Raw genomic sequence first — 23311 nt, 5'->3', positions numbered from 1 at the left:
GATGTGAGAATAAAAAGCCCACAGAATTTCCTGGAAAAATACATTTCTTAGCCCAGGTTGTTTGACCCAACATTGTATATAGGGGCTGCAGCCCAGAGATTCATAGTGAAGCTTTACAATTGATTTAGGAGATATTGCACCTGATGCTTTTCTCACGTATCCCTTCCATTGTCCTTTTATCCCGAATTTGCAAAGAAAAACTAGCAACCAGTACAGATTGTAAAAAAAACAGAATTATATTCACTTAGAGGCTAACTCCAGGTAAAAATCAAGTTGCTGCATTCTGGAGAACTGAATCATTTCCAAAATGGTTTTAAGGTCAGCCCCCGCCCCCCCGGTGTAGAACCTCAGGCCCAGAGGCCAAATCCAGCCCTCCACGGGTGCCAGAGTTCCCCAGAAGGCCACAACCTCCTTCTCTGGCCCCACCTGCTTTCCGTTGACCACCAATCTTTCCATGGTTTCCTGGCTTTTGCAGTTTTCCCCCATTCTAAAAGGTCAAACTGCCTCTCCTAAGGCTTAGTTACTGGCAGTAAGAGATTTAAGCTAAAATACACGGGTATTTTTGGCCTCACTCTTTTGCCCCCACCCCCATTTTGCCTTCAGCCCTGGCCACAAGTGGAATGTGGCCTCCGAGAGCGTCTGTGGAATGGAATTCGGTCCTTGGGATGAAAGAGGATCTGCACCCCTGCAGTACCCAATCAAGAAGTGCATTTACAACAGAACATACCTCCAGAAAAAAGGCAAAACTGGAAAATCAGGCAACGCTGAAAAAATACCATGTATGAAGTAACTCTTTCTTTCTTTCTTTCTTTCTTTCTTTCTTTCTTTCTTTCTTTCTTTCTTTCATATACATATATATCTTATAGACACACACACACACACACACATATATATCCACATACATGTCAATACAGAAAATCTAAAATATGAAGTCCCTACCCACAGCACACTGCCCTCTCCCCCAAGATCCAGCTATAAAACTCCAGTGTGACTCCCACTTCATTCCATCTGCATTGGTGCTCCTTGTTGGTCTTCTAATCCCAGCTGCAAGTTTTTAAATGTTAAAATGCATGCACTAAGAAGTGTTTGCTTTTTCCCATTCTCCTATTCCGGCAAATGAGCCACCCTAAGTCAGTTTCTGGCCAGCAACTACATGCTGCTAATCCTATCTACTGTTGAGGATTTCTGTATCAGGGAGTGTTAAAAATAATTATATGTTAATCGTCTTTTATCCTTACTACAGAAACTCAAACACACTGACCTGGTTGTAGTGTACAAGCACACTGTCCGCTGGATTAGTCGACAACGTAAAACATCAGTCTCTTATCCCAGCTGAGGAATAGATACCTATAAACAGAAACAAAGTGAATAATGATCAAAAGTATAATGATCAGTCTAAAAATGGTCGCAAAATAATCTAGGAAAAAGAAAGTATTTTTGGATTGCAATCCGATGCAGGTTTAGACAGAAAAGAGTCCTACAACTCCCAGCATTTCCCAGCCAGCCATGCTAAACCTGCATAGGATTGCGCCATTAAGCTGCTTAGCAGGCAACTTCTATCTTATTTTCTTGGCTCTTTTGTTGTTGTGTGTGTGCATTTTAAATTAAATTAACATGGTTATTTATAATACTCATTAAGGAGGAATACCTTAGATAGTTTAATGTTAAAAATCATATGAAAAAAAGACAAACATGAGATCTGTAAAAGTAAAATTATGTAGGGGAGCTTGTGATGCTTGAGATTCCAACCAGAATCTGCTGAAATGTGATCACTGAATGGAGTGAAATTCCTGACAGTGCCACACAATGGACCTGGGGTCGTTTAATGCTTTCAATAATTGTTGAGGAAAGAATTTAGACCAGCCTCAGGGCTGTGGCTCAAATCCAGCCTGCGTGAGGTCCCAATCCAGCCCTCCGGGTTCCCTGGAAAGCAACACCCCCTTTCCCCAGACTGCCGATTGTTTGGTGGTTTCCCGGGTTTTGCACATTTTTCTCCCATTCTAAAAGGCTGAAATGCCTCTCCTAAGGCTTCATTACTGGCTGTAAGAGCTTTAAGCTAAAATATGCTGGTAATTTTGGCCTGCCCCTTTTGCCTTCGGCTCTACCCTCTTTCCCTTTAACCCTGCCCACCACTGGAATGCAGCTCCTCGAGACTTTTTCCAAAATTCAATTCAGCCCTCAGGCTGAAAGAGGTTCAACACCCCTGATTTACACAAATGCAACTGCTCCAATCACAGTGCTCACCTGCCAAAATGTTCCATATGCAATCATACACAATCATACTTCTCCTGCATAAAATCTGACAGCTCTTCTCAACTCTAAGGTGGGAGATGAGAAACTATGAGTGGCTGGCCAATCATTCTCCCATAAACTGCAAGGCGAGATGAAGGCCTAGTCCTAACATAATACTTTGTGGTTTCTTCCATGTGGAAAATGGTGGTGCGTATGAATCTATCTGGCACTAAATTTCAGAATGTAGAAATCACTATTTTGTGCAATGTTACAATAAAATGTTACTGTTCCAAATTCTGAGTGAGCAGAGCATCTTGTTTACAGTAGTTGTGGTATGAACTTCTTTAAATGGTGGGTGAACAGCACTCTCTTTTAATAGTGCTTCTAGAAAGTGCCCCAATCCAAAGCTCTACAAGTTTGGTTCACAAATGAACTGCAATCACAATTCTCATTTGGCCATAGCATGCAATACAGTAAGAACCTCTTCATGCATAAGACTGGATATGTGGGAGGGATGTACACCTGTGTACATCAGATGTGAATATTCATGGACATGTCTGTATTATTACCTTACATACATATGCTCAGAAGCCTCAACAGATAGGGATCCCCTAGGATAAAAGACACATGCACTTCATACCTGACAATATCCATAGATACACATTTATCTATTTATTACGTTTATATACTGACCAATAGCTGAAGCTTTCTGCTATTGATTTTTTTTCCCCTTCATCCATACTCTCCTAGGAAACTAGAAAGTAATGTGTGAAGTGGCCCTAAATGGATACATATTTGAATTTATCACAATTATTTAATACAAGGTTCAAAAAGGCAGGATCAGGTTTCTTAGGTATAATAAGAAAAATTACATTTTGTCTGTGTATCCCCGTATATATATATTATTTTATTAATATATGTAAGACAAAATGTAAAAATAATCCGCACAATAAGAATTGCCTCTCCAAAAGGGTTCCTGTCCTTTTATAACTGATGTGTATTCCATAATGCATAATTTGGAAAAGTGGGTTGCACTGGGATTCTGAAAATCTTTAAAAATTATCCTAATCAGCTGATAATTGTTCAGGGTTTAACAGTGAATGAGTTTTCAGAAAGAGGGCAGTGGTAATAACTGAGGTCACATGGCTTAGTTGCCTGCCTCAGCTAAAGAAGCAGATGGTTGTATATTAGCATCTGAATAAGACCCTGAAGTTCCTAATTGGGGGTGGGGGTGGGGGTGGGCAGAATGGTTTAAGTGCATTAAGGCAAATATAATTTTCTCCCCACAAATGATGCTGACTTAAGAGCTATTTAAACAAGCCTATAAATGGACGTACTTGACTCTTACCCAGACAAAAGTAAACCTTCTGTTTCTGTGGGGTTTAGGAAGAAATAAGGCTAGGAAGATGTTAACTGTCAAGGTAAGCATACTTTAAAAACAGTGGGAAAGTAATGGATGGGGGGAATGTAAATCTTCAAAGAAGTTAAAGTGCATATTTATGGATAGAATGTTGGGGTGCTTCCAGACGAGGCTTTTATCGCACCATTGCCCTACTACATACATGCACAGACTTTTACAGGGGGTACAGACAATTCTTCTTTTTTCTTACTGCAGAAAATCCAGTAAGAAGAAAAGGAAGGACAGAATAGCTGCACGATGCTTTCTAATTGGTAGCACTAGGAACCCTCCATCTGGAAGCATTACCCCACCCCCATCCCCACCATCTATGGATTTGGAATGGAATGCCATTGTTTATATAACCAGGTAAGTAGATAGAGGAACCACTGAATACAAGAACTTTGTCTTAAACTTTAGTTCACAGGAGTAGCATGGGATAGCAACTGTCTGCTCCCAATTTCCACTTCCATATCCAAAAAATGTATTCAACAACATTAATTAAACATTATTATTTTTTTAGAAAAATGAAATTATAACTTAAACCTGAAAATACTCAAAATGGCAGTGTAACTCTCTATGGAATAAAAGTTGGCAGGAATGGGGAGAAGAGTCTTCTGAAAAAAGACCCTCAAAAGTAAAACAAGAAGAAAAACTAAGTGTTCTAAAAGAAGAAAAAGAAAAGAACAAGCAATATTTATTTTTCAGGATGACATCCTGCCCCTCAACCCCAAGTCTCTCAAGCCACCTGTGTTTATTCCTCAGAAGTACTGACATTGCTGATATTATTACACTGCTCTTTTTTTTGCTAGTCTTGAATTAATGTCCAAGATCTGAACCATGCTGTGAATCCTGCCACACACACACACACTTCCCTCTTCTCCAGTCAAACCAAAATCAGCAGTGGCAGTCCAGGAGTACTCAAGTCTATATGAGGCTTTCAGTGAGGTCTAGTTCTCACTGGACCTGGTCAACTTTTGTGTGGGCTGCACCACTTCAAACTGCTGAGGGAGGCTCACGCAAGTGAATGTTCCTCCTTACAAAAAACGTTTCCTGAATACATAAAACTAGTATGTTAGGGAGAAGTGTTCTCGCCTAGCTTCCCTGATATGCTCCTTTTCCCCTTCAATGTGGAGGACATTTTTCTGCATGCAGGAGTATTTGAACATATAAGGTGCACACCTTCGATCTGAAGTGATATAGCCCAGACACAGATGTACTACCCTTCAGCTGGTGGGCAGACTGCTTCAATAGGTGGGTGGGGGCTTTGGCCAGCAGGCAGGTGGATTGGGAGACAGTCCTGCTGACAATGTACATGAGGGGGTGGCCTGCACAGGGGGAGAAGGGATCTGTTCTGCCAGCAGTGTCTGTTCCATTGGTGGATGGCTACATTTTGATACAACCCAGTGAAAGTTACTTGCGAGTAAACATGCATAGGCTTTAGCTGCACAGTACCAAAACATTTTAAAAACCCTTCTCTGCTCTGTTATTTTTGTCATGCAGTTGGCTCTTGTCACACACACTGCTATAACTAATGCTGGGAGATATTTTACATCTTGTTCTCTATGCAGGCGAGACAGCTAATAAATCCCAAGGTGGAAAAGCATCCCAGAGGGGCTGCATGCTGTGTAATTACAGGCCATAGTTACTGCATTAGTACTGGTTCCTCTGCCCTTCAACAAAGAAGTCAAACAGTGAGAAAACCTAGGAAGGTGCATTTAAATGTTAATAATCAGGTATGGCACCATTTTAAGTGTCTGACTTGTTTCTTACTTGATTCATTGCTGTTCCCCATATTCAGAAGAATAAAGTGTCTAGACGTTGTTTTAAGAATGTAATGAATGTACTCTTTGTTTAACAGGAACGATCGTACAGCAGTAAAAGTAAAAGCAGTAATGAGGAAAATATTGTGCCTCTTTTTGCAGAAGGCACCAAGACTTTTTATAAAACATATGACCAAGATCATCAATCAGTGAAAGAAGCAATGAAAAGAAGACTAGTTCTGATATAACATTATCTCCTCTGTTTAGTTCTTTATATGTACATTTGTCCTTCTGCATTCACAGTATGTAAACAAATGTAAAATTATGCATATTGGGGCAAAATAAATAAATAAATCTTAACTTCACATATATACTAATGATGTCTGAACTGGCAGTAATTAACAAGTAATTAACCAGGAAAGAGATCTTGGGGTCTTGGTGGATAGCCCAGTGAAAATATAAATCACTATGTAGCAGCAGTAAAAACACAAATTCTGTGGAAGGGATTATTAGGAAAGAGACTGAAAGTAAGGCAGGCCTTTATATAAATGTATAGTGCACCTGCATTTGAAATACAGTGAACAGTTCTGGTTCCCACATCTCAAAACAGATATTGTAGAGCTGGAAAAAGTGTAGAAAAGGGCAACCAAAATAATCAAAGTCCTGCAGTACATTATCTGCCTAGAAAGGCTGAAGCATTTGGGGTTTGGGGGTTTAGGGCACAAACCTATGAAGATAGTCACCAGCCTCCAAACTCGGAGGCTGGCAACAATCCTATGCAGGGCAGCTGGGGTATGGAGGGATCCTCTCCTCCGTGCTCTGGCTGCCCTGCATTTTCAGCTAGACATGCGATTACTTGCATCTACCCAGGGACATTGGAGCAGGGGGGGTGGGAGGCTGCATGGCACATAGGAAGCCTTGTAAAGAGGCTTCTGTGGTCTCCTCCCCTCCCTGTCCCTGGGACTGCCCCCTTTTCGCTCTCTCTGGGCTCCATTTGCAAGCACAAAGAAGCAGTAGATGTGGGGAGGTGTGGGAGGGCATGGGGAGCGCAGTTTCAGGGAACCGAGCTCAGATCCCTGGCTCCGACGTCAGTTCCCAGAAAGTGAAAAATCCTATGGCCCTCTAGACAGTGTCTAGTGGCCATAGGATTGCTCTCTTAGTTGGGCTGTGGAGAAGACTAAGTAGAGGTATGAAGAATATGAATAACGTCTCTCTCTCTCTCTCTCTCTCACACACACACACACACACACACACACACGAACTCAGGGTCACCCAATGAAATTAATTGACAGTAGATTCAGGAATGATGAAAGAATTGTGTTTGTGCCAATGCAAAATTAAATTAAGGAATGTGTGCTACAAGATGTGGTGATGACCACTCATGTAGATTTAAAAAGGAATTAGACAAATTCATAGAGGATAAGTTTAGTACTGATATTAGCCATGATGGCAAAATGGATCCTTCAGCATGATGTGACCAAATACTATTTGATGGGGGCACCCAACAAAGGAGAGCTATTGCCTTCATGCCCAGCTTGCAGGTGTCCCAGAAGTATCTAGCTGCCCACTGTTGGAAGCAGGGTGCTGGACTAGATAGACCTATGAGTTTAGACATGCATTGGCACACTCATAGATAAAGCTAACTCCATGTGATGTTGATTTTTTGGCACAATGGAAATATGCAGATTTTACTTTAAGTGCCACTGCTGTCATCATTCTAATGGACATGGATATAAGAGCTTCTGAATTGGGGATGGCGCGAGCACCCATATCTTTCAGTTTGGGGATCCAGCGGACGGCTGTTGCCCACACCCCCCAAGCCGCTTCCGCTTGCCCCCCTGCACTTGCTGAGCTGCCCGCACTTAATTGAGCCCATCCTCCTCCACCATGATCACCATGTTTTGAAAAAACATTGTGCCAAAAAATCATTGAAAAAACATGGTGGTCGCAATACTACCTGCACAAATAAACTTATACGCAAAATGGCGCCATGAATCACCCATATATGCAAGATTCACGGCGCCATTTTGCAAGATTCATGGCACCAAGTCTATATGTTCAGCTTTGTGATCACCACGTTATTTTTCCAAATGTGGTGATTGCAGTGGCGGAGGACGGGGCCCAGGTAGGCGCAGGTGGGTTGGTGAGTAGGCATGGGGCTCAAGCATGGGTATGGGAGTGCGAGTGGGGGCAGGGGCTGGGTGGCCACCCAGAGAACCCAAACAGAGTGGGGCATGTCCATCCCTAATCTGAATCATACACTTGAATGGACACACCTATGGGGAACAGTTATGTCATGCTTATTTTCCACAGGGTTGTCACCAGAAAACATTATATGGAATGTGGCACAGAGGTCTTCAGCAGGTCTTTGTTAATTCTTTCAAAAGCTTAGTTCCTTTAGCCTACAGTGTTTCATTCCATTTGGGGGAGACCAATTTGAGGGGCAACTTATACAGTTGACCTTGACAGCTACTCATCTGATGGTTATCTGTTGTACTGTTTAATTTTTTAAAAATCTTTTTTGTTTGATGTTCAATGTCTTTTCTTTATTTTTTTAATTTAATTATTCAAAGTAACAGGAACATATCTAAGTAGACCACATGTGAGTCAATTTCTTTACAGTCTTTCTGATCACTCACAATCTCTATTTGGTATAACCAAGATTATCTGATTAAATTATCATTCATCATCCTAAGAGATCATGCCAAAGAGTTGTGTGTGTCTTAGGAGACTGTCATGTATTCTTCTCAGTATTAGCAAATTCAATAAATGGATACCGTATTCCATAAAAAGTGTCAATTTCTACTTGGCCTCTTTGTACCTGAAGATGTTTACTGAGTTTCTCTTGCTGATTTCCAGTTACAGCTATGACCAACCTGGCTGCTGTCCAGAAAAAAGTCAGGAGCTTTTTATGTCTTATGTGTGTACTGGAGTCCATACAGAGAGATAGCAGTCCCAGTTTTGCAGATAATATTATATCTTGTGTGACCTCACTGGTGAAGGCAAAGGCCTGGACCCAAAATACTTGCACCAGTGGGCAATCCTGCGACATATGCGGGTAGGTGCCTCTGGTGGCTCTACACCTCCAACAACTAGGATTCCTATTACAATTAAAATAGCTCTGCTTTACTGGCATAACTTCCCATCTCTGCCTTATCTTCAATGTATTTTCCTTCACTCTATGTGACACAGACTTCATGGGGGCCTTAGGGCATAGCAGTCCCCACTGTTCTGAGCTGATAGTGCAAGTCAAGTCTTTTCCCCACAGCATTTTTGTTCCCTCTGCCTCACCAATAACCATAGCATTTAACAACTTGTATATTTTTGCAGCTAAGCCCTTCGCTTTGGACTTTGTCCAAGCCACTAACTTTCAAACCTGTTTGGTGGGTGCCCGACCTGTGCTTTTATGGCCAGTACAGATGTGAAATGAAGAATTTGGTGTTTCTGAAATCATGGTATATTCTCTGATATTGTTCTCTTATTTATCTCCCAATTTTTGATTGCAACTAGAAATGTAAAATATCCAGAAATTTTGAAGCCATGGCAAACTTCCAATTTTTTCCTGTTTTTTTCAGGGTGTGTGTGTGGAAATTTTGGGAAAATTGAAAAAGAAACAATACTTATGTTTTTAGCAAAATCCTTTGTTGCTTTAGGACAGCCTTCCCCAACATGGTGCCCTCCAGATATTTTGGACTTCCGCTCCTGCCAGCCTCAGGTAGGACAGCCAATGGTCAGGAATGCTGGCCACAGTAGTCCAAAACATCTGGAGGGCACCAGGTTGAGGAAGGCTATTTTAGGAACATAAAGCAGCCTTTATGTTACTAAAGTTATATTATGTATAACTTGGTTTGCTCATAAAATTATTATATTTGAAAACTTTAAAAAGTGAACTCAGTAAATGTGTAATTAATGTCTAAATAAACTATATGTTTAAAATTTAATATATCAAATGTGGAAATTTTATGAGCAAACCAAGTTATACACAACGTATTTTAGGTTCCTAGTTTAGGTTTGACCAGAGGGAACTTCAGCAAGTAGTCCCTGAAACATCTGAATCATCCTAGGAGCCAGAAGAAGCAGGAAGAACTGGAGGCTGAAGAAGACAAGTCCAGAAACACAGGACTTTGTACAACAAAACCCAAACTGTCAAGAATGTATATTTTCTTCCATATTATGATATGGTGACTCTGTCCACACATTAGGAAGCTGAGCATGACTTGGAGCATCCCAAAAGGTCTATCAGTAAAAGATACATTGGATCAATAATTTTAATAAGAAATAACTATCCTGAGAATCTTACAGAGAGCATTAAAAAGCATTTTCCCCATGGCTTCATTATTTCCAGGCATTTTACATCTCTAGTCTTTCTATAAAAGTCTTCTTATTACATAGTTTTTAGAAATCTTTTGAGGGGAGTAAAGGCTGGGTAGCAATATATAAATACCTTGTCTTGAATTTGAAAAGAAAATATTTCATAATGCAGAGCTGTTCAATTCTTCCATTTTTTTTGGGGGGGGGGAACCCAAAAAACAGTATTTGGAAAAAAATTGAAAAACATGGGTTTTCCACAAAATTTTCCATTTTTTTCCTGGGCCTTCATATCTCTAGTTGCAACCCATTATATAGGTCAGTGAGTCTATATAAACCTTTTCCCTCCCATTTTGGAAACTCTTTAAATGTGTCTCCACAATAAAAAGTGGATTGCATAAAAAAGGAATCCTAGGAGAGGAAGAAGACATCGAACATTTATTCCGTCTTTGACAAGTATCCATCATACTGTTTAAGAAAGGATTATCTATTGTTGACCTTGATTTTAAATATTTACATTGAAATGGTATACCCCAAAATACTTTTTTCTGGTCCATAGGTATCTCCATATTAATCCAAGATTTAGTTTGATCACCATGTATTAGTGAATTAATTGCTTGAGTTGAAAAAGAATCATTATACTGAAATAATATGGGAATTCCCAGTCCCCCCCTTTTACCTTCTTCATATACAATGTTTGCATTGAACCTAGGTTTTTTATTATGAAAAATAAAATGAAGAAACATAAATTGACTTTTAAAAACATTTGCTCAGGTAAAATAAGAGGTAATGTTTGAAATAAATAAGTTAGTTTTGGTAATAATTTAATTTTAATCAACATTTTCCCCCGAACCATTTTAAGTTCAATTTGGATGATTGTTTCAATTTTTGTTTAATGTATTTGGTCACTATTTGGTCATTTAATTTTATCACTTTTGACAGGTCAACAAGTATAATTACTCCTAAATATTTTAGTTCCTTAGTCTCTGTGGGTATCCCTGAGTTTTTTCCCAAAAGGAATTGCTGTCTGTTATCCATGTTTATACATAAACTGCTAGATTTGTCATAGTTGATTTGCACTCCTGCTGCTTGTCCAGAGTCTTTTATTACTTGCATGGCCATCGATTAAGCTCCTTATAGGATTTGATAGTGTTAAAATGATATCGTCTGCAAACAAATTAATCAAATCAGGATGTGAATTAACCTATATCCCTTCCATCAACAGAGTGTTGTGAAGTAAGTGTTCAACAGAGGCAGCGAAAAGTAGTGGGACAAAGAACAACCTTGCTTGGTTCCCTGATTAATCTTGACTGGTGGGGAGTCTATTACATTTGTTCTGTTGACCACTTGGTTTTGAAAGTATACTTGAGAAAAACAATTGAGTAATCTATCTCCTGTCATTATATGCTTGCTCAAGACATAAGTAAGACCATTCAAGCTTATCAAAAGCTTTAACTGTGTCCAATGATTTTATGGCATAAGAGTTTCTGCTCTTTTTCATGCAATGGTGAACTCCGTTAAGTATTCTTCTTATTGAGTCAACTATATTTCACCTTCTAATAATAAAAAATTGACCTGTGCCAATATATTGCGAAGCTATTGTAAATAACCTCTCAGCCAGAAACCCTGTAAAAATGTTTAGGTCCTGATTAATAATGTAATAGGGTGATACGAATAAGCCTCTTCAGGGTTCTTTCCTGGTTTATGTAAAAGTGTAATCTGGGAAACTTGCCAAGAGTGGGGTACTGCATTATTATCCATAATTTTATTGAATAGCTTTACCATATATTGTGTTACTTGGTCAGCATATATTTTATAGAAGTCTCCTATAAAGCCAACAGCCCCAAATATTTATAATTTTTAATTTTTGATTACTTTTTTTTACCTCTTCTTTTGTAATACCTTGGTTTAAGTAATTTTAGTGTTCAACTGACATCTTTTTATTATTTACTTGAGATAGTATTTTGTGAATTTGATTTGTTTCTGTTTGCCTAGAAATCTGCATAATAAGATGCACATATTTGATTTACAGTTTTTGACTCAAAATTATTTTTTCCTTGTTGGTCCTTAACTGAGGTTATATTATTTCAGGTCAGTTTTTGTCTCAATCTATCAGCTAATTTTCAAGCACATGTTTCGCTTTGTTTTGGGCCTAGGTAGAAAGTTGCCATTACTAGTGCATGATCTGAAATAGCGGTCAACCCCATTCTCCCATCCTTCAGCACCAGTTTTGAATTCTGGGAGAATAAGATATAATCTATTCTAGAATTACTGTTATGCCTCCTGGATTAAAATGAGGAGTCTTTTACATCCGAAAATTTGCAACTCCATGCATCTATTAACTTGTATTTTTGTAAGGTCTGTTAAAAAGGTGATTGTGCTATATAGGAATTGCTTCAAGTCTATGCCCTGTTTCCTTTCCCTGTACAATCTATGCATGGGTCAACTATTAAATCCAACTCTCCTCCTATTATTTTTATCCCATTCCTAAATTTAAAATTTTCTAATGTTTCCAAGCTGATTCCACAAAAATATTTTGTTCTTCTGTGTTAGGAACATAGACAATCCCCAAAGTCAGTTTTTCTGCACCAAAGTATCCTTTAAGAAATATAAATCTCCCTTTACTACCTTTATGAATATCTTCTACTTTAAAGACAATATCTTAAAAAGTATAGCTATCCCTCTAGCATTAGATTAATCTTTTGCAGCATAAGTATCTCTTATAACAGGGAAATAAAGTAATGTATTTGAGTCTTTCTTATGATGGGTCTCTTGCAGGAAAGTAATATTTGGTTCAGTTTTCATAATCACTTTTTGGATCCTTCTCCACTTTATAGTAGATCCCAAGCCCTTTACATGAAAAGTCATAGTTTGTAATTCAACCATTATAATTCTTTTCATGAATGTATTTTTATATCTTCCTTTCAAACCCTTTTGTTCCTTTACTTTTCCCCATCCCAGGTATCCCATGTGGTATTTAACCATAATGAAAGAACAATAACATAAACCAAATTCAAATCTCCCTTCTCTGCACAACCCCTGGCTTCAGGGAATTGCTTCAGGACTATTTGCTCTTGACTGCTGAGAGGAATCATATTGGAGGGCATAATAGCCATAACTTATCCCATACACAACCCCCCACCCCATGCATATGTTAACTATAGTATTCAAAAACAACAGATAGTTATAATAACCTTTAAGCTATTTGCGTTCCCCTTATTTTCGCCGTCTTAGTCTACGCAAATGTTTACGTAGACTAAGACGTGCCAAAATAAGGAACACAAATGGGGGCGCCCATGGGTGCCGCCATTTGCGTACGCACGTTTTTTTCTTTCTTTCTTTTAAATCAGCCGTGATAGGCTACGTAAACATTTACATAGCCTATCATGGTGTTTTTTTAAAATCTAGCCGTGATAGGCTACGTAAATCTTTATGTAGCCTATCACGTTTTTGTTTGTTTTTTTTAACTGGAAATGGCAGCGGTGGCAGTAGGGGTGGACGAAAGGCACTTACCTTTCATTGAAGCTTGTTCGCGGTGGGGGGGAGGCGCTTCGCGGCTCCCCCCGCGAAGTTCAGGCCAGGGGGGAGGCTTCCCGCCTCGCCCCGGCTGAAATTCAGGCTGGGGGGGAGGCTTCCCGCCTCGCCCGGCCGAAATTCAGGCTGGGGAGGAGGCTTCCCGCCTCGCCCGGCCGCGAACTCCATTGTTTTTTTTAAAAAAACAAAAACGCCCCCGTGATAGGCTACGTGACGATTAACGTAGCCTATCACAGCTAGATCTGCAAAGTCAGCCATGATAGGCTACGTTAATCGTCACGTAGCCTATCACAGGTGACTTTAAAAAAAAAAAGCATGTACGCTAATGGCGGCCCCCATAGGGAGCTGCCATTCGCGTTCCTTATTTAGTCACTGTAGTCTACGTAAATGTTTACGTAGACTACGGCGAAAATAAGGGCAACGCAAATAGCGTTGCCCTTATTTTCGCCGTAGTCTACGTAAATCTTTATGTAGACTACAGCGACCAAATAAGGAATGGGAATGGTGGCTCCCTATGGGGGCTGCCTTTAGCCGTACGCACTTTTTTTTTTTTTGAGTCACCCGTGATAGGCTACGTGACGATTAACGTAGCCTATCATGGCTGACTTTGCAAATCTAGCCCTGATAGGCTACGTTAATCGTCACGTAGCCTATCACGGGGGCGTTTTTTTCTTTCTTTTATTGGAATGGCGGCGGTGGCAGCCGGTCGAAAGACCGGCTGCCGCTCCCGCCCCGCTCGAACACCCGCCGAACCGCCGGCCGGACCCGCCGCCGGGAGGGACATTCGGCGAAGGTAAGTCCCGTCCCGGGGGGGGGTGCGGGGTGCGGTGGGAGTGCGGAGGATTTCTCCCCGAAACTTGTTCGGGGGGCCGAACACGTTGGCGCTCGGCCCCCCGAAGTTTCGGGGAGAAATTCTCCGCCATCCCTAGGTGGCAGCCAGTTGGAAGACTGGCCGCTGCCAAACCGCCGCCGGAGCCGCTGCCGCCAGGAAGATCCACCCAAGGTGAGTCCCGTCCCGGGGGGTGGCGGGGGGTGGCAGACCGTTCCGCCACCGATTTCGGGTGTCCGAATGCGCTGGCATTCGGCCTTCCCGAGATCTGTGGCGGAGTTCTCTGACATCCCTATATTTTCTCACAGTGCTCCTGCTGTGAAGGCTTACTGCTGTAAACCAGTCACTACAAAATCCCAAAATATATTCTGTTATCTGCAGCACCACCTGTTGGCACTAATCAATTTTACACCGCTGCAAGACATTACTGATTCCGTGACCCAGGAGTAGGGGTGGGGGCTTGCTCACACACCTTTAACGAAAAATCTTATCTGTGCTGAAGTAAATTACCTGCAGAGGCTGAGGCAATGACATTGGGAAAACTGTTGAAAGAAGTACTTCCAAATTCTCATGGCTAAAACTTTGCCATGCAAACATTATATGTTCAGTGTTATTTTATAGTGTGTCTCACTCACACATCATTTCCTTTCTTTTTTTCCCTCTTCACATGAAATTGCCATTTCACCTCAGATTTAAATGGATTCGTAGGTCTTGAGTAACAAACTAAGCAGAAGTCTATGGCTGCAGTGGAGCTCCCTCCATAATCCTGGTATAAGAGGGGCTATAGTTCAGAGGTAAACCAAACAAATTAATGATTGCATGACAAGATCTCAGGTTCAGGGCTTCTTCACATGGAGCTTTTACCCTGCTACTGAGATTGCTCACTCAAGGAAGTTTGCGGGCCCTTTAGATGACGTCGTCAACCTCCAAGGCGTCTCCTGCACTGAATGACCTTTATTCCGTTTTTTAAAACATTGGAGATAATGAGGTATCAAACTACTCTGCTTGTGTTCCACTTGAGTTCCCTCTGTGAAAAAGGAAAAGCCATAAGAAGAGGAGCGAGACCAAAGACACACATGGAGGACTCAGATAATGGGGAAAGGAAGCGCATGTAAAGGGAGTCAGTTGTGATCCTGCATTTAAAACGGAAGCAGAAAGCCCCGTTCTAAATGCGGGATTTTAGGCTGGTGTAGAGATGCACTCAGTCCTTGGCACCTCCAGCTAAATATTCGTAGGCTGCAAAGTTTGAAAAGCTCTTGCCAATCAGATCACCGAATGCTGATTAGATAGGGCAATGGCCTGACTCGGCCTATGGCAGCTCGGAGTATGATTGTTGGACAGCAACTCACTGACTTGGCTCTGCAACTTTTGCCACTAGTAAATCTGGCTAAACCCCCTGAGAGTCAGCTCCTCGAAAGTGCTTCCCTGAAACAAATCCAAAGCTTAACAAGCTTAATTCCACAAATAATGTTCTGTCCTCAATTCTTAAATCAGTCATCTATCCTCAACTCCTTAGAGGGTACTTTCGAAACCATAAAAAGTATTTATTCATTTCTCCGGTTTTGAACATGTGACTTCCCGATAAAAAAACTTGACTAACCAGTCCGCTTAAAGAGAATGAAAGTCCTACTCAACGCATATTATCTTGCAGAATGACCCTGAATTGGAATAAAGTTAATTGTATGAACAGGTATATCCTGCCCAAGTAATACTCCGTTTATCAATGCGCAGACTTTAAACTGGCATAGATCTTTGGACCAAATTACACATGGCAGTAATCATGTGGTTTCATTGTGAATGCAGGTATTTCCTTCAGATATGGCCAGTTTGAGCTTCCCAATCCAGATTGGGACCCTAGGATTTGGGGAGGGAGGGCTTTGCCCCCCTGCTGCTGCCAGATCCCAAACCCCACCCCACATCTGAAATTTACCTGGAGCAAGGCAAGGGAGCTCACACTGAAGCGGATGGGAACTTTTCCCCATGCAAATTGCAGGTGCAGGGGCCCCAATCCAGATCAGGACTGCAGCGGGGGTCAAAAGAATAAAGTCTCCCTGCCACCCATGCTGGGTTCCTGATCTGTATTGGGCCCCCCATGCTGGCAATTTCTTTTTTTTTAATATATTTTTATTTATTTTATCTTTATAAACACTACCAGAATTACCAACAACCTACTCAGTACTTCAGTTCTCATCCATACAATATTTTAGTTAGGACACCATAATAACAGAAAGAGAAGAAAGAAAGGAAAAAAGAAAAATAAACTCCAACATCTCCCAACCTCCAATGGTATTCTATTTTTAAAAACTATATCTATTATACAATCTTACAATTTAGTAAAACAATCTTTTATATCAACACAACAGTTCTACACTTCATTCCCCAAAGCCTGAATATTAGTAGTAGTAGTAGTAATAATAATGATAATGATAATCAAAAGGAGAGAGTATAGTATTGTATAATAATAAAACTTAAGATAAATCTTCAACAGTCAATAATATTTTATACTAGATATTTTGTCTATTTTAAAATATAAAATAGAAGAAGATACATAAAGAGAAAGAGAGAAAAATAATAATAAAAGAATACATAAAGGTAAACAAATATATATAAAGTCATTTCTTCTGAGTTAGCCTAGATCATGAAAACTACACACAAGCAGTTAACAGTACTTGTTTAGAAATTCCATTTTATGGAATTGTGACAGCGTTCTCACGCATTTTAACATTCAACCAAGCCTCTGCCATTTCATGATTCGTAAACTTCTTCATCTGGTCTTCAGACACAATACAATATGTAGCAGGATATTTTAATTGATATTGTAAGTTCATTTGTTTTGCCAGATTCTTTGCTTTGATAAATTGCCTTCTTTTATTCGCCATTCCTTTGATATAATCTGGGAACAGCATAATTTTATCCTGTTTCCAGGAAAGGCTTCCAGCTTGTTTTGCCAAATTCAGGATATAACACTTTGTGGAGACTTTTGCAAAATGAACTACAATTGTATAATCATTCCCTTTAGGGTTTGGCACACGAAATGCCTGCTCAATATCAAGAGAATAATCAGAGAATATAGAAAGTATCTCAAGCAAAAGTTTGCCCACAAAAGTAGACTATTTCACATCATTCGACAAGCTTTTAATCCCCACTATACATATGTTGGCTTTCTTCGTACAGGCCTCCAATTGAGAGATTCTGTCAGATATATTTTTACAAATAACTTGTGTCGTAGTTTCATTTCTTGCCATTCAGTCTTCAAGCTCATTAATTTTGGACTCCATTTCTTTTCTGTGACGCATTAATTACATTCACGGCTCTCTGCATATCAGTGATGGAATTTTGAATTAAGTCCAGCCTTTGAACTAGTCCCAAAAAGTGCGAAGATAAGGTTTTCATCATCGTAAATAATTCTGCTAAATCTTCTGTTTTCAGTACCTTTGACACAGGAGTTGTGGGAGATGATGAAGCAAGCCCTTTTCGCCTATTCAGTTCAGCCATAGTTTTCTCCAATAAATCTTACAGGTACTCAGATGATCTCAAATATTGTTCAGAATTCTTAAATCGTGTCTCATAGGTTGCTGATTTTTCTTGCAGGATATATTGTTATGGAACACGCCAGCTCTGTTTTCTCCTATAAGATAGGAGTCTCATTACAGCGTTTCCCGTTGGTACAGCCCTGGGGGAAACCCTGGCATCCAGCTCCTCCACTATCGTGTGGGGGTTACCTTACTCCAGGCAAAAATCCAGAGCTATTTGCCTTGCCCCCCCTTCATTTCTATGGGGGAGATGAAGAGGTTTTTCCACCTTTTAAAAAGCTGTTTGAGAAAGCTCCCACAGAGAGTCCGTGGAAGCTGCCAGGACTACATCAGTCCCAAACCGGAAGTCCATGCTGGCAATTTCTGAAAGAAAAATCCTGCACTCAAGGGCATATCATGTGATTAGCCTCCTGTGCAGTTTGGCACTCTGGCTGCAAATTTCTCGGGATAGTGCTCATCCTTTAATTATATACTACGTGTCACAAGTGGTGTTAGTGTATAAATAGAGATCTCATGGGGAAAAATTAATCTGTTACCTGTAGTTTGGAATCTTTAATGTGAGTACTTCAGATACAAGTTAAATGAAGCACTTGGACTGGACAAAAATATAATCATTTTATAATCCTTGTGCTTTGTTTTGAGTTTCATTTTTAGTAGTACATAATACAAAGAAGAAAAGAGTGAGAGTTTATCTGCTTAAGGGAACTATGGCAATATTAAACGCTAGGAACAAACTGGACTTCAGGGTATAAACTTTCCATCAACAATTCTCTTCAAAGGAGGTTCATGCGTTTGGTTTGGGTTAGTTACAAATCTGGAGGATTATATACAGGAAATTCTGCTGACCAGTCCAATTCCACAGCACTGAGGCAGCATCTTACAATCTGGGCACAGGAGTCCTAGCATCGATATCAGGGGGACAATTCCATGCCAGAATCCAACAGAAGCCCTATCGTAATGCTCAGAATGGGGTTTGGTCCTTGCTCACTAGACAACACACTGCTAAGGATGAGCAAATACCTCCCTGAAGTATTGCCAGTCTTTTCGAACGTTTTTCTTCCCTTGAAATTCCTCAGAGCTTTTGCCAAAGTTGGAACGTCCAAAGTCACCCTGAAATCTTGCTTAAGGCTGAGTTTGGTGGCAACTCTACACACAGCTGTTGTCCGCTGCAAGGGCCTGTGTGGTGCTGCTCTGAAAGGATCACGAAGGCAGTACAGTTCTGTCTCGCTCCCTCAAGCCCTATCTGAGCCACAGAGGCAAAGGACGCTGGCCAAGACTGAAAGGATTTTCCTAAGAAGGAGAGCACACTATAGTACTTCAGCTGCAGTGAAGCCATGATATACATCACTTCTGCTAGTCGATTAATTCTAGAGGTGTGAAGGCATAGAAAAAAACCAGAGGAAAAAGAAGAAAAATGGGGGGGGGGATTTCCCAAAATTCCTGTGGAAAATGGGGAAAAAATCCCCCCCCCCATTTTCCTGGTTTTTTCCAAGGCTTTTTCCACATCTCTAAATGTTTCAGCTAATTAGCACCACAGCTTCCTCTGAACTCATTAAATGCTTGGTGCTGATTCTAGAAACTATATTTAGGCATAGTGATTTGTTGTTTTTGAAAGTGAGCTTTACGAATATTAGACATTTCAGTTAAAAGCAAGTTAAAATTAAATGGCAATGCAAGACACTGACAGAAATGGATTTCTACTAAGATATTCCAGTCTTGAAGGTATAGGGAAGTGATGACTTCCTCATCCTTATTTTGTGCTTGGAACAATAGCTTTGTACCACAATTCATATTTTGACTTTAAATTGGTCCATGTTGTGTTTTAGACCATTTTCTATACAAGAATATCCCAGGGGAATCTAGATGAAGAGAAAACATCCTCCACGGCATGCTGGTGGCATTAGCAGTCCTCAGCTATTTCAGATGATAAAGCGTTATGGCTATCAACCAATTAAAAACAGCTTCATAAAACAAAAAAGTGATCCTTTCACTCTCAGCCTCTGTGACTCAAATTGGTTCCCATTCCCACCAATTAATCAAAGTTAAATTGACTAATTTATTAAGCTGATTAAAGTTTGTAGCATTAATTAAACAAAATTAAAGCAGTATTTTAACCAGCATTACTTTTAACCATGTACAGTATTTCAACGTTTAGAGGCCATTCCATCAACTCATGAGTATCCTTGGACGTCAAAGTGAGATAATGTAAGAATATTTCTACTTAATCTGGCTTTTAAGATGTGATCTGTAATTTTATTGAGATTTGCACTGCCATTTAATCAGTTGACCTGGTGCTGCTCTTATTTATTGTGATTAGTGATGTTTTTATATATATTGTTAAAGAGGGAGAGAGAGAGATTGTGTAACATTTGGTTTTATTTCTTTATGTTTTGCAAGCCGTTTTGATTATTTGTAATAGAAAAGCAAAGTATAAATCCTAAATAAATCCTAAATAAACTAAGGACACATTCCTATGGACAATGTCCCAGGGACTATAGGATTTTTAGGAGGAGAGAGGAAGGGAGGGGAACTCTTGAGATTCGATCCCTCTGCCCAGCCCTTCCCCTGCAGCCACCGCAGAAATAATGATGGCATCTGCTTTCTGAGGTCACAAAAGCGGCCTCATATGACCTTGTAGAGGTCCAAAAGGGAGCATTCTGTTGGGCGGGGAGGGGAGAAGCAAAATCCTACAGCCTCTCCAGCCCCTCCTCCACATGGGCTCAGAGGCCCATTCGGAGGAAAAATGAAAAATAGGTGGACAGAGAGGGAAAAATGTCCTCCGTCGCTCCTCCTGCCCTGGCAGCACCAGCCTGGCAGGGCATAGGATACTTGGTAGCCTCTGGGATCAGAGGCTTCTGTCTAGCGGACAGCACCCTGATAGGTTACACCCTGAATTAAGATATGCAGCAAGTATGATTTAGTAATGAAATGATGGTCTTGCATATAGAAGATAGTCCTGTGCAGATGTATGGGGAAAAGTTAAGAAAGATCAGAATATTTGGAGTACAATGCCATTCTCACATTCAAGTAGATTTTCTTTAATAAAAATGATGGTACTGCCAAAATTTACATATTTATTTTACGTACTTCTCATTGAAATCCCGCCACAATGGTTCAACATTTGGCAACAAAAATTGGAGTTTTTTAAGAAACTCCAATTATTATTTATTTTTAAGAAGAAGAACCCCTGGATAATTAAGACTCTTCAGTACAGACTTATTGGAGAGGGAGGTTGGGGGATTCCATGTTTAAAGGTTTATTATGAAGCATTCCAGATCCACCATTTGCTCTCAGTACTGGCAGTTAGGAAAGAAGAAAAACAATAGGTAAGGATAGAGCAATCTTTGTTACAAAAGGAAAATCTTTATACTATACCTTAAATAAAAGAACAGATAAAACAGAGTATGCAAATTCATTCGACGTTAAAACCAGTTTGGAAAATATGCAAATTTCAGAAGGAAAAATGGATTCCTGGGATTTCTCCTCTTATCCCCATCAGTGAACACCCAGATTTTATTCCAATGATAGATTAATAATTAAAGAAATTTTAGAAGAGGTAAATCTAGGAAATTACGAGATTATTATGTAAACAGACAACATCTCTGCTGGGATTATTGGAGGAATAATTTACAAAATAGCAAGATAACTTGGATGATGTGATATCAGCTTAGTTCCTTTATTAGGCAAAAAAGTATAAAATGGCAAGGATTTAGGGAACTAACCAATTTTGAAAAATTAATACAGAATATTTCAGGAGAGGAAGTAGGTCTGGTTTCACAATTATATAAAATGTTAATTGAGATCAAAATGGGATCTAAAATAAATTTAAAAGGAGTATGGGAAATGGAATGGAATGAAGATATTGAAGATAAACAGTGGAATAATACGTGGGATAAATTTCCTTATAAATCAATCTCAACTAAGTTTAGGGAGACAGCTTTAAAAATAATACAGAGATGGTACCTGACTCCTGTCAGGATAGCCTATATAAACAAATCATTCTCCACTAATTGTTGGAGGGGATGTGGTCAGAAGGGTACCTTTGTGCATATGTGGTGGGATTGTGAGAAAGTTGCAAAATTTTGAGACAGGATATTTCATTGTTGTTGTTGTTGTTGTTCAGTTGTTCAGTCGTTCAGTCGTGTCCGTCTCTTCGTGACCCCATGGACCATAGCACGCCAGGCCTTCCTGTCCTGCGCTCTCTCCCGGAGCGTGCTCAAGTTCATATTCATTGCATCGGTGATGCTATCTAGCCATCTCATCCTCTGCCGTCCCCTTCTCCTTTTGCCTTCAGTCTTTCCCAGCATCAGGGTCTTTTCCAGGGAGTTTTCTCTTCGCATTAGGTGGCCAAAATATTGGAGCTTCAGCTTCAGGATCTGTCCTTCCAATAAGCACTCAGGGTTGATTTCCTTTAGGATGGACTGATTTGACCTCCTTGCAGTCCAGGGGACTCGTAAGAGTCTTCTCCAGCACCACAGTTCGAAAGCATCAATTCTTCGGCGCTCAGCCTTCCTTATAGTCCAGCTCTCACAGCCATACATTACTACTGGGAAAACCATAGCTTTGATTAGACGGACCTTTGTCGGCAAGGTGATGTCTCTGCTTCTTACTATGCTGCCTAGGTTGGCCATAGCTTTCCTCCCAAGGAGCAAGCGTCTTTTAATTTCATGGCTACAGTCACCGTCTGCGGTGATCTTGGAGCCCAAGAAAGTAAAATCTGTCACTGCTTCCATTTCTTCCCCTTCTATATGCCAGGAAGTGATGGGGCCAGATGCCATGATCTTCGTTTTTTTAATGTTGAGTTTCAAACCAGCTTTTGCACTCTCCTCTTTCACCCTCAACAACAGGCTCTTTAGATCCTCTTCGCTTTCTGCCATTAGGGTGGTATCGTCTGCATATCGGAGGTTGTTGATAATTCTCCCAGCAATCTTAATTCCGACCTCTGATTCATCCAACCCGGCATTTCTCATGATGTACTCTGCATATAAGTTAAATAAGCAGGGTGACAATATGCAGCCTTGTCGTACTCCTTTCCCAATTTTGAACCACTCGGTTGTTCCATGTCTGGTTCTTACTGTTGCTTCTTGACCCTCGTACAGGTTTCTCAGGAGACAGGTAAGGTGGTCTGGTACTCCCATCACTTTAAGAATTTGCCACAGTTTGTTGTGATCCACACAATCAAAGGCTTTAGCGTAGTCAATGAAGCAGAAATAGACATTTTTCTGGAATTCTCTTGCTTTCTCCATGATGCAGTGAATGTTGGCGATTTGATCTCTAGTTCCTCTGCCTCTTCTAAACCCAGCTTGTACTTCCGGTAGTTCTCGGTTCACATACTGCTGAAGCCTAGCTTGTAGGATTTTGAGCATCACCTTGCTGGCATGTGAAATGAGCGCAATTGTGCGGTAGTTTGAACACTCTTTGGCGTTGCCCTTCTTTGGAATTGGAATGTAAACTGACCTTTTCCAGTCTTGTGGCCACTGTTGAGTGTTCCAGATTTGTTGGCATATTGAATGCAGCACTTTAACAGCATCATCTTTTAGGATTTTAAATAGCTCGGCTGGAATACTGTCATCTCCGCTAGCTTTGTTGTTAGTAATGCTTCCTAAGGCCCACTTGACTTCACTCTCGAGGATGTCCGGCTCAAGTTCAGTGACTGCACTATCATGGCTATCAGGGACATTCAGATCTTTCCTGTATAGTTCTTCTGTGTATTCTT

The 23311-nt window shown here is 40.4% G+C and overlaps 2 long non-coding RNA genes across 2 annotated transcripts in view; both read right to left on the bottom strand.

The window, feature by feature from the left end:
• Positions 1–23311, bottom strand: part of LOC146358748 (uncharacterized) — an 862550-nt gene that overhangs the window by 45784 nt on the left and 793455 nt on the right. The gene's annotated exons all lie outside the window — the stretch shown is intronic.
• The window catches only part of LOC146358749 (uncharacterized), a 119463-nt gene continuing 96996 nt past the window's right edge, over positions 845–23311 (bottom strand). The window contains exon 3 of the long non-coding RNA XR_014785647.1: positions 845–1347. This is a non-coding gene — a long non-coding RNA (uncharacterized LOC146358749). The remainder of the gene's footprint in view (positions 1348–23311) is intronic.

This window comes from Heloderma suspectum, chromosome 1 (genome assembly GCF_057233095.1).
Source record: "Heloderma suspectum isolate Gila_16-S chromosome 1, 16-S_ref, whole genome shotgun sequence".
Taxonomy (NCBI): Eukaryota; Metazoa; Chordata; class Lepidosauria; order Squamata; family Helodermatidae; genus Heloderma; species Heloderma suspectum.
The sequence above is the reverse complement of the archived record's forward strand: the minus strand, read 5'-3'. Positions and strand labels throughout refer to the sequence as shown.